General features: G+C 32.8%; 1 protein-coding gene and 1 long non-coding RNA gene across 4 annotated transcripts in view; both read left to right on the top strand.

The window, feature by feature from the left end:
• PTEN (phosphatase and tensin homolog) overlaps positions 1-15,391 on the top strand; it is a 104,322-nt gene that overhangs the window by 784 nt on the left and 88,147 nt on the right.
• LOC129048303 (uncharacterized) lies at positions 5-15,218 on the top strand. Of its 2 annotated transcripts, XR_010141586.1 has the most exons (4): positions 5-2,890; positions 10,866-10,947; positions 12,125-12,184; positions 13,306-15,218. It is a non-coding gene; the product is annotated as an uncharacterized LOC129048303 (long non-coding RNA). The 2 variants fall into 2 exon arrangements; XR_008510532.2 differs by lacking the exon at positions 5-2,890 and having other exon boundaries at positions 2,897-10,947.

Genomic DNA, 15,391 nt, shown 5'->3' on the forward strand with positions numbered 1-15,391 from the left:
ATCCATTTCTACGGCTGCTCCTCTTTACCTTTCTGTCACTCTCTTAGAACGTGGGAGTAGACGGATGCGAAAATGTCCGTAGTTTGCGTGACTATAACATTTAACCCTGGTCAGGTTGCTAGATCATATATTTTGTGTTTTCTTTCTGTGTATTCGACCTAGGGTGTGTTTGGCTAGACGGAACTCTTGCCTCGTTGCAAGTGTCAAGCCACCGATTGCTTTCTTAGGCTATCTATATGGTCTCTTCCTGAGGGCTATTGTCCGTTAATACAGAATACAGTACACTGTTAGTGGATTAGCGAGCTCGGTAATCCGGTCTCCTAAATGAACAAAAAAGTAGACGCTTTTTCAGGTTGAGCATATTTCGATTAAATCTTGGCTTAGGCCCTAGATGAAGGGTTTAGATCAGAATAAAATGAAAATTAGTGTTGCACGTACGCATATTGCATCAGAATCTTGCAGTGATTGTTTTAGTTTCCTGAGTTGCATTGATAGATTTTTTTAAAATATGACTTATTTGCATAACTTTAGAAGCAGAATCATTTTCAGTATATATGGTGCACATTGAGGGCAAAAAGTAGTTTTGTTAATGTTTAAACTTAAGTTACTTACAACTTTGAACTGTATTTAGAAGTTTTGTAGTTTGAAATCAGTAGTGCCATAATATACCTTATAAGGCGTTCTTACTAGATCTTTGTTATATTTACCTTTTTCTCTCCCTATGGGGTGATGTAGGATAGTGCTTGAAATTTGCACTTCAGTAGCGTTTAATGTTCAGTGCTCTTGTCATAAACATAGAATGGATATTGAGTAGTTTTTGATCCCAGATGATAATGTGTAGGTTCAAGGGTATTGTGTGTAGCAAGTGAAGATTGCAGAGAGAAAACTTCAGTTCATGCTTGAAATTTAAGTATTGTTCTGATGCCAGAATTGCTGCTCACCGTTTTTAGGTTTCAGGTCCTCTGATACCTTTTGGTATCGTTAATTTTACTGGTTTGTGTAGAATGTCAGGTGTATTTTACCAGCTAATGTCTAGAAATGCTGGCAAGAGGGGTTTACTCCAGCTTTAGATTGTGGGTATGTTAGCTTTTCTCATACAGTGTATTAAATTTACTGAGTCAGCTTGCTGAATAGGACAGAAGCCCAAGAAATTTAACAGTGTGTAGCTTTAGTTGTCTAAAAGTTAGGCCTTCGAGCTTCAAAAGTTAGTGGTCATCGAAAAGCATTAATCTTTGCAGTTTAAGGTACAACACACTGGTTTTGATTAGGGATGGGGATGGGGCCCTCTTTTTGCAGAATGGAAAGTATTGACAGGAATTGAGAGCTATTGGTAGGCCAGTGTATAAGGTATGTGAAAACAGAATTAAGTTATTGGTCTGAAGTGACTGAAGCATTTAGGCTCTATCAAGGCCTAAAATTTGGTAATATGAGTTTGGTAATGTGAATTGTGGCAGTGGACAATATTTAGTTAAAATTATGTAATTGCATAAGTACTAGCACAGTATTTTTAATAAAAATTATATCTTAGCAAATGTCAGTTGCATTTTGTCTAAAGGTAGAGTGACACTACAGTGTCTATATGTCCTGCTAAAAATTGTGGGGAATATTTTTTTTTAAGACAACGTTTATATCAGGAGAGTTTTTATTCCCTTGGATTATGTTAGCTGCATATAAATGTGCACAGTTAATTTTGCCCAAGTTTTTGTTTTGAAATGAATATAAAACTTACTGAAGAAGTAGCTTCCCAAAATTTAGTTTTCTGTTAAGTCAAAAATATTATTTTAAGAGTATTTGCAAATTTTGAAGTTGCCATTAATTGAAAATGTTACTAAGGCTAAACTGGACCCGCTTGCCCAAAAGTAATTATGGAAAAATTCTTTTGTGACTTCCAAAGCAGTCTACTATTAGCATGAATTACTGACAGTCATCCAAATATATAGGAACAAAAAATTAAATGTTTATGTAACTTTGGAAAAGAAGCCTCTGAAGAAAATAATTGAATGCTGTCTGGGAGACAGATTTCTTTCCACACTTAAAGTACATACACACTACTTTTACTTTTCCCACTTGATTTAAAATTATCAGGGTTATTAAGACCTTAAAATTATTTTACCAGGTTTTTACATGTGAGCTGTGGCATGACTGGCATTTTCTTTGATTTCAGCGTATGTGGGTCTCTACACATGAAATTTATGTGACTTAAAACTTTCTCTAAAACTGTACTTTTAGTTGTGATATGCATAGAAAGCAGTATCAAATATTGCGTCAAATGACTAATAACACTTAATTTCTAGAGTTGTGGTTTTATTGAGCCAAAAGTTGATATGAAAAAAAGTCAGTAAGGGAAGTCTGTGAAGTGCTTGCTTTTTTGATAATTGCACTCCCAATAATTTTGATATTCCAGCGTACTTGGTTTGCTTGTTTTCACGTTAGTGTTTTCTGTTTATTGGGGTGGGAAGGCATTAAAATGGTCATTGAAGACTTTGTCTTTGGCATGTTGTAGTATTTATTTCAGCAACTAACCTGTGAAAAGTTAAATTCCTTTATGAAAGTAGTGATTGGAGTATTTTTTTCTGATAAAGAAAGATTAATAATGAAGCCATTTCTCCGAGGAAAATTGAGGACAATAATTCAGTTTTAAAATATTATCGCAAAATTAAATTATTCTAAAAATTTGTTAGTAGGGTTATATGCTTAATATTAGTCTGAAATATAGTGCTGAATTTGAGACTAGAAAAATTTAGTGTATTTAGGGTATGTGGAAACCTTAGGCTTCTGTTGTATTTTTAATGTTTGGTAGATTTGCCTCTTTTCAAATAAATCTTCACAGGGAATACTTTTAACTTGCAGAGAGTACAGTGACTATTGAAGTTACCTAAATTACCTCAAGGTAAGTGATTACTGAAATTAATCATGAGGGTTTTGAAAAATATTCTATTCATAATATGTATTTTACATTGTTTTGTGTCTGCTAAGTTATATTTCCTGAAAAACATGACTGGACCACCTAATAGCTATATGATAACTTACAAACTTCATTTTTCATAGTGCTTATTCAAGTGTAAAGCACAACTGAAAGGAGTAATGTACAGTTTATATGAGGAAAAAGGAATTTTATTGCTGCCAGTGTAAAAGTTTGCACAGCAGTATAGTCATCAATGCAGATTTACATTGCTTATAATATACTAAGTAAATACTAAATGATTAAAGATAATAAAATATGGTGAGGTATAACCACCTTCATTTTAAACTTAGTTTTAGAAGATAGTAAAGAAAGGTTCCTTTATTGCCTTTTTAGAATTTTATTTTTAATAACATGGGAAAGGCAACTAGTGATATTTTAATTTTTGTATGGAACAGTGTATCTGCTTTCTCATAGCCACATAAAATACATAAACTTCTTAGTGTTATGAAATGGCTTACTTTTTGGAAGTGAAGAAGTCTTCAATTCTTATTTTCTAATGTTATTTTGAAATTTGCCTCCATTTGCTGTTTGTTCATTTGGTGATAGCGCAACACTTAAAAAAAAATTTTAAGCCACTTCTGAAGTAATCACTTCAGTGACTTTTAATGGAGGAGTATTTGTTATGGGAAATTCACTTCACAAAGTTTTAACATTAATTCACTTGAAGTAAACGTGCTATTTTTAAATTTTCATCTCAATCTTTTTAGTAAGACGAAAGCTTAGGAAATCATTTTTATTATTGATATTGTGGGTGACTTCAGAGTTTGTAAAGAGAATTGTAGAAGTGTTGCATGCGTATGACAATTTTCTGCTTAATTGAAATGTGAGGCCTCTGCCATACTACAAGGATTTAGCTTCCAGAAAAGGTAATATTAACATAGCTTAAGAAATGTATTTTTTTTCTGTAGAAACCATTGGGTTAAACAAACAGTTCTGAAGTTTTATTACATAGAACCCATTAGTTCTTACTCTTGTTACCTTTTTCTTCATTTTTTCTGTTAAACTTGATTTTCACAGTCAGCATTGAAGAATTCATCTTGTGGCCCGAATTCATTAAGAAAAGATGTTAGGATTTGTTCTGAAGATAGTGACTTAGGAAATTTGTGAGACTGGGGTCAGTCAATTCTGTTTTACAATTGCTTTCTATCTGGTAGCTTTGAAATTAATGCAATTGCTTATCAGAGAGAATAATGTTGAGGTTTGACTAACCTTAAATTGGTAAGGCTTTGCTGAGCAAACTGATAACTATAAGTCTTTTACAGGGTGTATTACTGCCACATATACGTTCTTCCATAGGTGGTTAAAAGTATATTGGTCTGTGGTGATTCTCTTTGTACATATTGAATATATGCATTCACTAATGTAAAATACTTTAATTTGCCAAGAAAGGTGAAATTAGTATATTGTACTTGACTATTCACCTTTCCCCTAGTTTTTCGAATTTTTTTCATTGGTTGCAGAGGAAGTATTAGCAATTTCATTCTTTTAAAATAATTTGCACTGGAATAAATAAGTATTGGCAAATATTAATATAAGAAGAGTAACATAATTTAAGGGTGAATTAATTTTATTTGGGAAGTTTTAGTTCTGTATAGTTAAGGCAGATTCTTCATTTGCAACAGTTGACATTGGGACATGTGTGAACATCTTCAAGGTATTAGGACATCTTCAAGGCATTACTTTTTGGCAGTGTTGAGAATTTTTTTTTTTTTTTTTTTGAGATGGAATCTCGCTCTATTGCCCAGGCTGGTGTGCAGTGGCGGGATCTCGGCTCACTGGAACCTCTGCCTCCCAGGTTCAGGCGATTCTCCTGCCTGAACCTCCCAAGCAGCTGGGATTACACGTGCATGCCACCACACCCAGCTAGTTTTTGTACTTTTAGTAGAGATGGGGTTTCACCACCTTGGCCAGGCTGGTCTCAAACTCCAGACCTTGAGTGATCCGCCTGCCTCGGCCTCCCAAAATGCTGGGATTACAGGCGTGAGCCACTGTGCCCGGCCAGTGTTGAAAATATTGAGAGATGGATATTGTAGCTGTACCTGCCATCAAAAGAATTTTCTTGACCTCCACATAGTGTGAAAAAGAAGACTGTTTACGCATTATATTTTAAGTAATTATACACATAATTATTATCAGTACTCATCACTTCAAATATGAACAGTGAATCTAACCAGTGTTTGATTTCTCTGTGTGTATGTATATGTGTATACAAAGTTAGCAAACCTTTTATCTTAATATTTATTAAAAAATGAATTTTCATTTCTTTAAAGAAAAGACTACCTTAGAGGATATTGTTCTATAATTTTTAAATATGGTCAGATCTATTTTAAATTACATTAACATTTTGAGTATTACATTTATCTATACTTTTAAGCGTATATACATTGTTTCATTTTAGATTTTAGGGAGGCAGTGTGGGCTCTGGAGCCAGACTGCTTGTTTTGTAATCCTGGATCTTCCATTTAGTAGCTAGATGACTTTGAGTAGGTTATTTAGATTTTCTCAATCTATTTTATCTGTAAAATGGGGATGATAATGGAACCTACCGCATATGTTTATCTTGAATAGTAAGTGAGATAATAATAAGTAATTCATTTAGCATAGTACCTGCCACATTGTAAATACTTAAATGGTAGCTACTGCTCTGAAAAACTGTAATTTCAGGTTATGTATGTAGGGAAATTATTTGTATTTTCATTTATGGTATATGATTGTAACTGAATTTCCTCAGTTTGGGCCATGTTAGGATTTTAATTGTTTCAAGTTATAAGTGCTTTTAAAAATAAGGGTATTCCTTTAGGAAGTCTGGGTATGACATGTCTGTGATTTTGCTGTTTCATCACAAATGGGAAATAAATCTCTGCTAACTCAAACTGTTGAGCAAAGTAAAATTAATTATGCCAATCAAAAACTATTTGCTTTAAAATATAAAAGGCAAAAACTTCCTATTAGCATAATGAAGTAGAATTTTTAAACTTTGTTATAATCTTAAATTTTCTTTAGTGTTGAAGATAGGTCAACTTAACTATCATACATTTTTATTCACATAAAGTAAACTCTGCCTCAAATGTAATAAACTTAATATGAGCTATGTAAACTTTGGTCAATAGAAGTATATTTTTTAGCATTTCCTTTTGAAAATTTCAGCTTTTTGAGGGAGACTTGCAACTGAATGTCAAGTTACATTTATTACAATAAAATTTACACTTAATATAATCTGTAATGCATTAACATAATATGGGAACTTTTAAAGTATTCAATCTCTGTGTTATTGTGTCCTATTTCCACATTTGGCCAGGATTCTCAATATGATTTAGGCCCAAGATGTGGGAAGAAAGAACTAAAGAACTAAAGGATTTTTTTCTTCATGTTTTTTTATTGAATATGGGGAAAGATGGAATAAGCTTATCTGTCCAGTAAAGGCCATTATGTATACATAGGGATTATTATTATTTTTCCCCCCTTGGGCTGTACTGATATCCCAGATGTACCACAGCACTCTTAGTAGTGAAGCACTTGACTTCCAGTGAGTGGATTTTTTTTGTGTGTGTGTTTTATATTGCAGAGCGAATACACTCTGTCTGATACTATGTGACTGTCTGATTATGTGATTTTTATGCATTTTGTGTGTTTTGTAAACTAGCTGTATTTTTGGTCCATGTCTAGGTTGTAGAATTGAATTGTGCATTTTGGCATCTGAGCACAGCTGAGTTTTCTAAATCAATCTCTCTCCTTGCACCTAGCTTTTGCTTTGGATCACTACCTAAAACTTACTGTTGATTTAGTATTAGAGCACTTAAGCATAGCTTTGACTTTTATTTCCTTTGATTTTTGTAGATTTTCAGGCTGAAGTACAATAAGCTTCTCTGTTCTTTACTAGTAATTGCAAAGATTGTATTCTGTGAATTTTATTTGTTTAATACTTTTGATTTTTTGAAGAGGATGTAATTATTTAAGGTATTACGAAATCTATTGTGATTTGAATTAGATACTCTTTTGAGATGGAGTTTTGCTCTTGTTGCCCAGGCTGGAGTGCAATGGTGCGATCTCGGCTCACCGCAGCCTCTGCCTCCTGGGTTCAAGCGATTGTCTTGCTGCAGCCTCCCAACTAGCTGGAATTACAGGGATGTGCCACCACGCCTGGCTAATTTTATATTTTTTTTCAGTAGAGATGGGGTTTCTCCATGTTGGTCAGGCTGGCCTCGAACTCTTGACCTCGTGTAATCTGCCTGTCTCAGCCTGCTAAAGTGCTGGGATTACAGGCATGAGCCACCGCGCCCAGCCTCAGATACTCTTTTAATTAGATGCATTTAAAAATTTAACCCACCATTGCTGGCATGAATAGATATATTTTTAGAGTGATTAATAAATATCATATACATGTTTAAAGTTACAAACTTTTTGCTTATTTCAAAATGCAGGAGTCTTTTCCATTTAAAATTCCCTCTCTTTGTGAGACTTCTTTTTGAGTATTCTGGTTACTCTAAACTGATTGGAGATGAAATTAGATAGAATTGAGAACTGTACTTTTAAAATGAAATTTTGGGGTTGTCATTAAGCTTGATTTTTTAGGTTTTTTTTTTTTAGTGTGTATTATAAATTATTTTACATTGATTGTCAGCGATAAAATGGAATGCCTGGGATTTTTTAAAATTTATTTTATTCATTTTTATAAGGTAAAAACAGTGTTTTGCTAGGCTTAATTTGACCATGTTGTAAAATTTATTGTATACCTTGAAAGAATCATTTATGAAAGATACTGAATTAGCTAATATATACTCTATCTTATGTAGTTTTTGAATAACAATACACTTTTTAAATCATTAGCTCACTTGATTTTGCAAAGAAGAACAGGTAACCTAAGAGGCAGACAGAACAGGCATTACTTTTCTTTTTCTTTCTTTCTTATTTATTTATTTATTTATTTATTTATTTATTTATTGCAGCTTAGGAATTGTAGCTCCAGTGGAATCAGTAGCTTGTTAATGGCTAGCGAAAGATTGAGTCTGAAGAAGGATGCAGGACTTTTTTGGCACTTGGTGCAGTATTTTTCCCATTATGTTACATGAGTGGTTCTTAAACTTCAGTGTGTTAGAACAACCTGAAGGGCTTATTAAGCTATGGATTGCTTACTCCACCCTCAAGAGTTTCTGATTCAGTAGATCTGGATTGGGACCTGAGAATTTTTATTTCTTAGAAGTTTTCAAGTGATACTGATGCTGGTGGTCTGGGGATCACACTTTGAGGACCACCAATGAACATTATCTCCCACCAAGCAAACCCTTAACATGTTATGCTCCTTTAGGTTATTAGAATTTATACATGCATTATTTCATTTGACCTGTAAACTCTTAAGTAGCTTTGCATGGAAAATGTTATCCTGATTTTATAGACGAGATAGTGAGTTTAGAAAGGCAGTATGGTGGAATGGAGCATAGATTTGGAGTTGGCTGGACCTAAAGTCCAGATTAAATCTCTGCTCAAGGCTGGGCGTGGTGGCTCATGCCTGTAATCCCAGTGCTTTGGGAGGCCAACGTTGGCATATTGCTTGAGTCCGGAAGTTCGAGACCAGTCTGGGCAACATAGGGAGACCCTGTCTCTACAAAAAAAAAATACAAAAATTAGTTGGGTGTTGTAGTGCGCACTGGTAGTCCCAGCTACTGAGGAGGCTGAGATGGGATCACCTGAGACTGGGACTTTGAGGCTGCATTGAGCTGTGATTGGGACACTGTACTCCAGCCTGGGTGACAGAGTGAGACCCTCTCTCAAAAATAAATAAGTAAATACATCCCTGCTCAGCCACTTATCAGTTATGTAGATACACTGCCTAACCTTAGTGAACCCCGTTTCGACAACTCCAAAATGGGAGTAAAAATCCTAAACTTGTACAGTGGTTTTTTAGGTTTGTTAAAAGTATAGGTGAGGTTTTTTTCAGAGTATTGATTGCCATCTGAGAGTGATCCCCTTTTACCTCCTCTAGGACTTTTAGCATTTTCTGGAGACATTTTGGTGGTCACAGCTGGGGTGGTAGAGTGTGCTATTGGCTAGGGGCTTGAAGCCAGTGATGCTGCTTAACATCCTGTATGGCATAAGACCCCTCCCCCTCAGCAAAGAATTATCTAGCCCAAAATGCTGTGTAAAATGTCTGGTATATAATAAGTATAATATTTGATGAAAATCAGTACCTTTGCCTCCAGGTGTGATATTTAAGAAGGTCAACTTACTAAATCAGTGATGGAGTTAGTCCTAACATCTGGGTTTTCTGACTGCTGCTAGGCCAGTATTCTTTATATTATAATAAGAACTTTGTCCACAGAAGATATCCCTAATAACAAAAAAGGTTTATTTGAAGAGGGCTCATGTGTTCTTTGGCTGATTGTGAAAGTGTTGCTTTGAACTTCTGTTAGAAAAGGTTGAAGATGTTTTCCGTAAGCGTTTTTAATACTGTACGTAGTATTCAGAAGGATGTTTAATTTTTTTTTTAATTTTGCTAGTAGTTTTTAAAGTAATCCTTTTTCCTTTAATTATGTAGTTGTTGAACTGTTGGGAGTCACTTTTGTCTTACTATTTTGTTATTTAATGTATTCTTTGACCTTATGCTTTTTTATTCTAAAGCTGCTTTTATTATAGTCAGTTATGATGAAGTTAAATGTACAATGTAAAATTGCAAATTTCCAACGAGCTATACAAACTTAAATATTTCTAGGTAAAGAAAATAGGGCTGACTCTAAGGTTCTCTGATCCATGTGTTGCATTCTTTTGTAGGCCCTAAATTTGCTATGCCAGCCTGTTGAATTAAAGTGCTTTATTTATCTAAATTAGAAACTTGTATTAAAGTGAAGTTTTAGAAAAAAAGAAACAAAAACGGAATGGAGTTTTAGGTTAGCCCAGAGATGGGAAGATGCCAAGGGAGTAGCTTTAGTGGATTCTGAATTTTTTGGTTTTGTTTTGTTTTTAGGGCAGGCAAATATAATTACGAAAGTGTTCTAGGAATAGATTTCTGTGATTTTTTTTCTGTTTGCATGATTTTACAATTTGCTTTGCCTCTCACTTTTGAATGCAGAATAAAATGTCAAGGCCTTATTTTTTTTTTTTTAATTCTTAAGAAATTTAAGATTTGACTTAATTCTTTTTGAAATACAGGGGATATTTTGAGATACCAATTATTTAAGACAAATAGGACTCATTGTTACAATTCAGTTGAATAAGGCTTATGATGTTTATTTCAGTATATGAATGAAAACTCTATGTGCTTATTGTACTTAAGAAAATTTCTTTTATTAAAAACATGACTACAGAGAATTTTAAAAATCACCCATTGTCCTACTTCTCTAAAACTTAATGTTTCCATATTAGCTTCCAGTTTTGTTCATATGCATATACTTTAAAACCTAGTTCATGGTGAAATTAAGAGGGTGTTCTTTTTAAAAAACAATTTCCATTGCACTTTGTCGTTGCCTTAATTAAATGGTGAAATCATCAGAAATATTTATTTTCCTATACTTGTACATTTATTAAGCTTGTTTCCATTTTTTTTATTTTCTGATTTTTTAAGTGGATTTAGGATAACCTAAACATTAGAGAAGATTTTCGTGGTTTTGATTCATGAAATCATAATGTTATACAAACCTAACTGAAGTGTTAGAGCCTTGAAGCTTTTTCCCCCTGAATTACATATAGTAACTCTGCTTGTATTTTAATACTGAAAGCATATTTTACTTAAGTGAGACAAAGTAAAATTTAGCTGAATACTTTAGATCTATCAATTTCCTTTTCCTGTTGTAAGAACATTACAGTGTGTTGAAATTAAAGTGGATATAGAAGGTAATTAGAATAAACTGCCACATCATTTTTATAGTAAAGTGGTAATAACACTATTGCTTTCTGTTTTTTTAATCAGAAGTAGTATGGGCCTGTAATGATGTTACTGTTCCCCGAAGCATATTTTGAATGATACGGTTTATATTTGCACAGTTGCCCAGGTAATCAGTGGATATTAATTGATCAATTTGCTATTTATTTGCATTTTTAATCAGTACTAGTATTTGTGCTTAAAAATTTTGCATATGTTTTATCAGATTTAATTTTTAAGTGTCAGATACTAAAACAAATAATCTTAACTTTATTATAATTTTTTATCAGTGAGGTGGTATTCATTTATTCATATAGTTAGAACAAAAAATATTTAAAATATTGAGGTAGAAACAAATTAGTCTCTTTTTAATTAAAAGCCAGATTACTTGTTAGAGTAACATTTTCCCAAATGAGGTAAAATTGTTTCCACTGTTAAACTTAAGGAAATTTTGATCTAGGTGTGGTATATACCTTCTTGTGGGGTGCTAATGAAAACAGGGATGGCAAAAATATTTTGTTTGTGAGTGTATGCATTTATGCTTTTTGACAACCTAAGAAACACTCTTACATCTGAATATCTTTCATGGACTAGCTGTAGGAAATCTATATAAAATAACTTAGTATACTGAAAGTGTGACACAGTTTTACATATCTAGATTGTGGTTGTGATTATATATAATACTATAAAATATGCTAACATGCTGGTTATTAATACTATTTGGATTTTTTTTAATACTGAAAAGGTCACACAGATTGTGATTATTGTGTAGTGTCCAAGAACTAAGGCCTACCATCTGTTACTCAAATGTATGAAAAAGTTAAGATAATTTAGTGATATAAGTGGTTTTGACACCACTGTTTTTGGAATAATCTAATTATGATTTTTATAAAGACTAATATCAAATTTTAAACGTTTGCAAAAATGAAACCTAATAGTTATACTGTTATTTATATTTTTCTATTAAAATACAGATACTGGCTGAGAACTAAAGATTGTGTAATAAACGCCTGGCCTTCAGTCATTTGGTTTTTTTTCCTCGATTGTTTGGATAGTTAACTGGACATCATGTTTTAACTTGAGAAATTAAGTTATACAAGATTTTGATATTTTAAACTAGTTTTCCTAACTGGTTGAGATATATAAGAATTCAGTATTACAGGACTCAATCAGGGAACTGATTTAATAAGAATTTCTTAAAAATTTGTTTAAATATTTTTCAAGTTCTTTGCTTCATCTTCTACAACTTAATTCTTGTCTGTGTGCAAATGAGCTTCCCCATTTAAAATTTTCCTGTTGCATTTTAGGCCACCATAGAAGTTGTTTCTTTAATTTTCACCCACAAGAATTTGGTCTTACCAAATTGTGTAAGTCTTTAAAATTGTGTATTTGGCTTAATATTATAGAATCTGATTGATTTTAATCTACTTTGTTTCATTTACTATGTTGACATTTTCTTGAGAAATTTGTTATGCCAAATGATTAACATAATAATATTTTAAGTTTAGATATGATTCTGAATTTACATTTTCAAATGCAACTTTGTGTCTGTGGCCTATTTTTTTGTTTGTTTTTTTTTTACAAGAAACATCTTGCCAATTTTTAGATTAATCTGTGAGGAAAGTAGATTGGTTTACTAGACTCAGTTTGTAGACTTTGGTGAGAACTGAATTGTAGGCTATGAAAAAAATAACTTTTGGGCCTTTCTGAATAGACATATATACATAAATTATATCTCTTACATTAAGTGAGGCACATATGTAGGTGAGATTTTTACCTGAATATTAAAAGTTTGAAAGTCATTACCTATTCTGTTTACTTAATAGTATTTAAAGGGTGTGAGAAGTGTTATGTGTTTCTGTCCCTTGTTTTTATTCCTATCCCTCCCATCTAACTATTGGTACTTTTATCTTCCCAGGTATTAAACTTGTATGTTTTAAAAGCTTATTTACTGGTTGAAACGGTTAACTTAGTTTTTTCTTTGAAGTTTCAGCCTAAATATTTTCTTTTTTTATATGTCCTTTAAATATGAAAATTCTACACCTAATCATAATTAGTAATTATACTTTTTCCCCTATTACAATAACTGGTTTCATAATAAAATGGTATCCCTTCAATAACAAGCATTTATAGTAGTTTATTAAAACTAAGGGTGTCATCTATTCAAACCAAGCAATGCAGACTTACTCTTGGCTCTGTTAATATATTTTACAATTGCGTATTATTAAAATTTAAAATACGATTTTGACTAGTATTTTAGTGTATGTTATTCTAGATATTTTGATAATGCACTACTTAAGAATGAATTGTCAAGTATGATTATAAAGTTGATATAATAGTTAAAATAACCTTCAGTGGGAATAGGAATCATTTAATATTGTTAGATATTTATATTATTAGAACAATGTTCTATGATTCTTACTAATATAGTAATGAATGACAGACAATATGTTGGCTTTCGTATTTCAAAATTCACATGCATTTCTAGTTTATGTTTTTCTTCAGACTAAAATTCTGCAGCACTTAGGCAAAGCTATTTTTACCAGTTGGAAAAAAAGTAAGTCATTTCCAACCAATTTCCTGGCTTGCAGTATAGAATAAAGAGACTTGATTTTATTACATTAAAGCCAAATATAAAATGATGCAATCTAGCACACACTTGTTTGGAACTTTTCTCTTTTAAATATTCAAATTAAGAGGACGTCGAAAGGTAAATTTTGATTGTTACTAGCAACTATAAAAGTTTTGCAGTTGGCTTATTGGAAAAAGAAAACCTCCTTGCCGGAGACACATTTGTATTAGAACTTTGTTTTCTGAGTACCTTACCTATAGTAGGTTTCAAATATTGGTGAATTAGTTCATGGTTAGGTCTGCATAATTACTGCATATGGAAAGTCTGGAATCTTATTTTTTCAAAATGCAGCTAATGTTGAGAGAATATGCACTAAATGTTACTAGATCTTTGTTTTTCAAGATACTGATATCCCTTAACATCTTCTGCACTTTACCTGTTTGAATATCTTTTTTGCTGTAAAAATTAGTGGCCTTATGTCTTTCTGCATAATTATAGAGTAGCCAAAACCTGTTTTAGGGTAATCACCTCTGGCAAAATAAATGATAAAGGCATAGCTTTTGTAAGCAGAATGATATTACAGAAGTAACTTATAAATCTAAGAGTATTAAAGACACTCTTAGGAACTTTATGGTAATGTTGGGTCAGCATTACAGTTTTAACTTTTTACAGTTTTTATATGCTTTTTTTGTGATTTTGCTGTAGAAAATTAACAGTTGGCATTTGGCTTAGTTCAAGTATATAATGCTGTTGACAAGTATGTCTGACACATGTCATTGAACTAATATTTTTGAAAGCTGATATGTAAGTTATATCTGTATTTTGTTTCATTCGTCATTAGTGATCAGTCTTAGATGTTTTTAGCGAGAGCAAAACTGTAGAGGAATGTGTGTCTGTGTGTATTTTAACAGCAGGAGAGTTCTGAAACAGGAAACCAGTCTTATCATATTCGTCCAGAGACCTAGGAAGAAGGTAATTGTTTGGTATACTCGTTAAAACCAGTTAGTTGGGGAGCTTAAATTTTTAGAGGATCACAGATGTAGGCTTGAGCAGTTGTAGATAGATTATTTCTTTTTTTTTTCTTTTTCTTTTGTTTTCTTTTTTTTTGAGATAGAGTCTCGCTCTGTCACCCAGGCTGGAGTGCGGTAGCGCGATCTCAGCTTACTGCAACCTGTGCCTCCCAGGTTCAGGCGTTTCTCCTGTCTCAGCCTCCCGAGTAGCTGGGATTACAGGCGCATGCTGCCATGCCTGGCTAATTTTTTGTATTTTAATAGAGATGGGGTTTCACCGTGTTCCCCAGGCTGGTCTCGAACTCCTGAGCTCAGGCAATCCACCCACCTCGGCCTCCCAAAGTGCTGGGATTACAGGCGTGAGCCACCGTGTCTGGTGATAGATTATTTCATAATTAACACCTGCTGTGAAGAAAAAATGATTAAAATAGTTGAGAAGTCTAGTACACTCTCAGCTAATACACTAAATTATACTTTGGATTTTAGAGTATTGCTGACATTATCAGTGACTTGATACCTTCCTGAGGTTCTAATTTGCTTAACTTTAAATAATTGGGGTTCAGAGCACCTTGATTGTTCCCTTAAAAATTAAATTTTGTAAAACTGTGTGTAATTTTCCTGTATCTGGTTTGGATAGCTTTAAAAATGGTTCTTAAGTTTAATGAGTTCAATTGGGAAAAAAAGTTAGTTCTATTTTAGATGTGTGTCACTGGAAATTATCTTTCCCTGTTTGTTATATGCACATTATTACAAAGTTGTAATCAATGTTTTCATACTGTTCTCTGGTCTGTTTTTTTCACAAATACACTTTTTATTTGTTACCAGGTACTTATTTTTAAAGCTATAGAGGTAATATTTTTCATCAGGTGAGGGTAACTACCATGGTTTGTTTGCTATACTGTGTTAGGGTTATTTTCATTTTTTTCTTTTATAAACAGTATAGTTGTGAATATGTTTATATAGTTTACTTTTGGTTTATTAGAATATATTGC

Source organism: Pongo abelii, chromosome 8, assembly GCF_028885655.2.
Source record: "Pongo abelii isolate AG06213 chromosome 8, NHGRI_mPonAbe1-v2.0_pri, whole genome shotgun sequence".
Lineage (NCBI taxonomy): Eukaryota > Metazoa > Chordata > Mammalia > Primates > Hominidae > Pongo > Pongo abelii.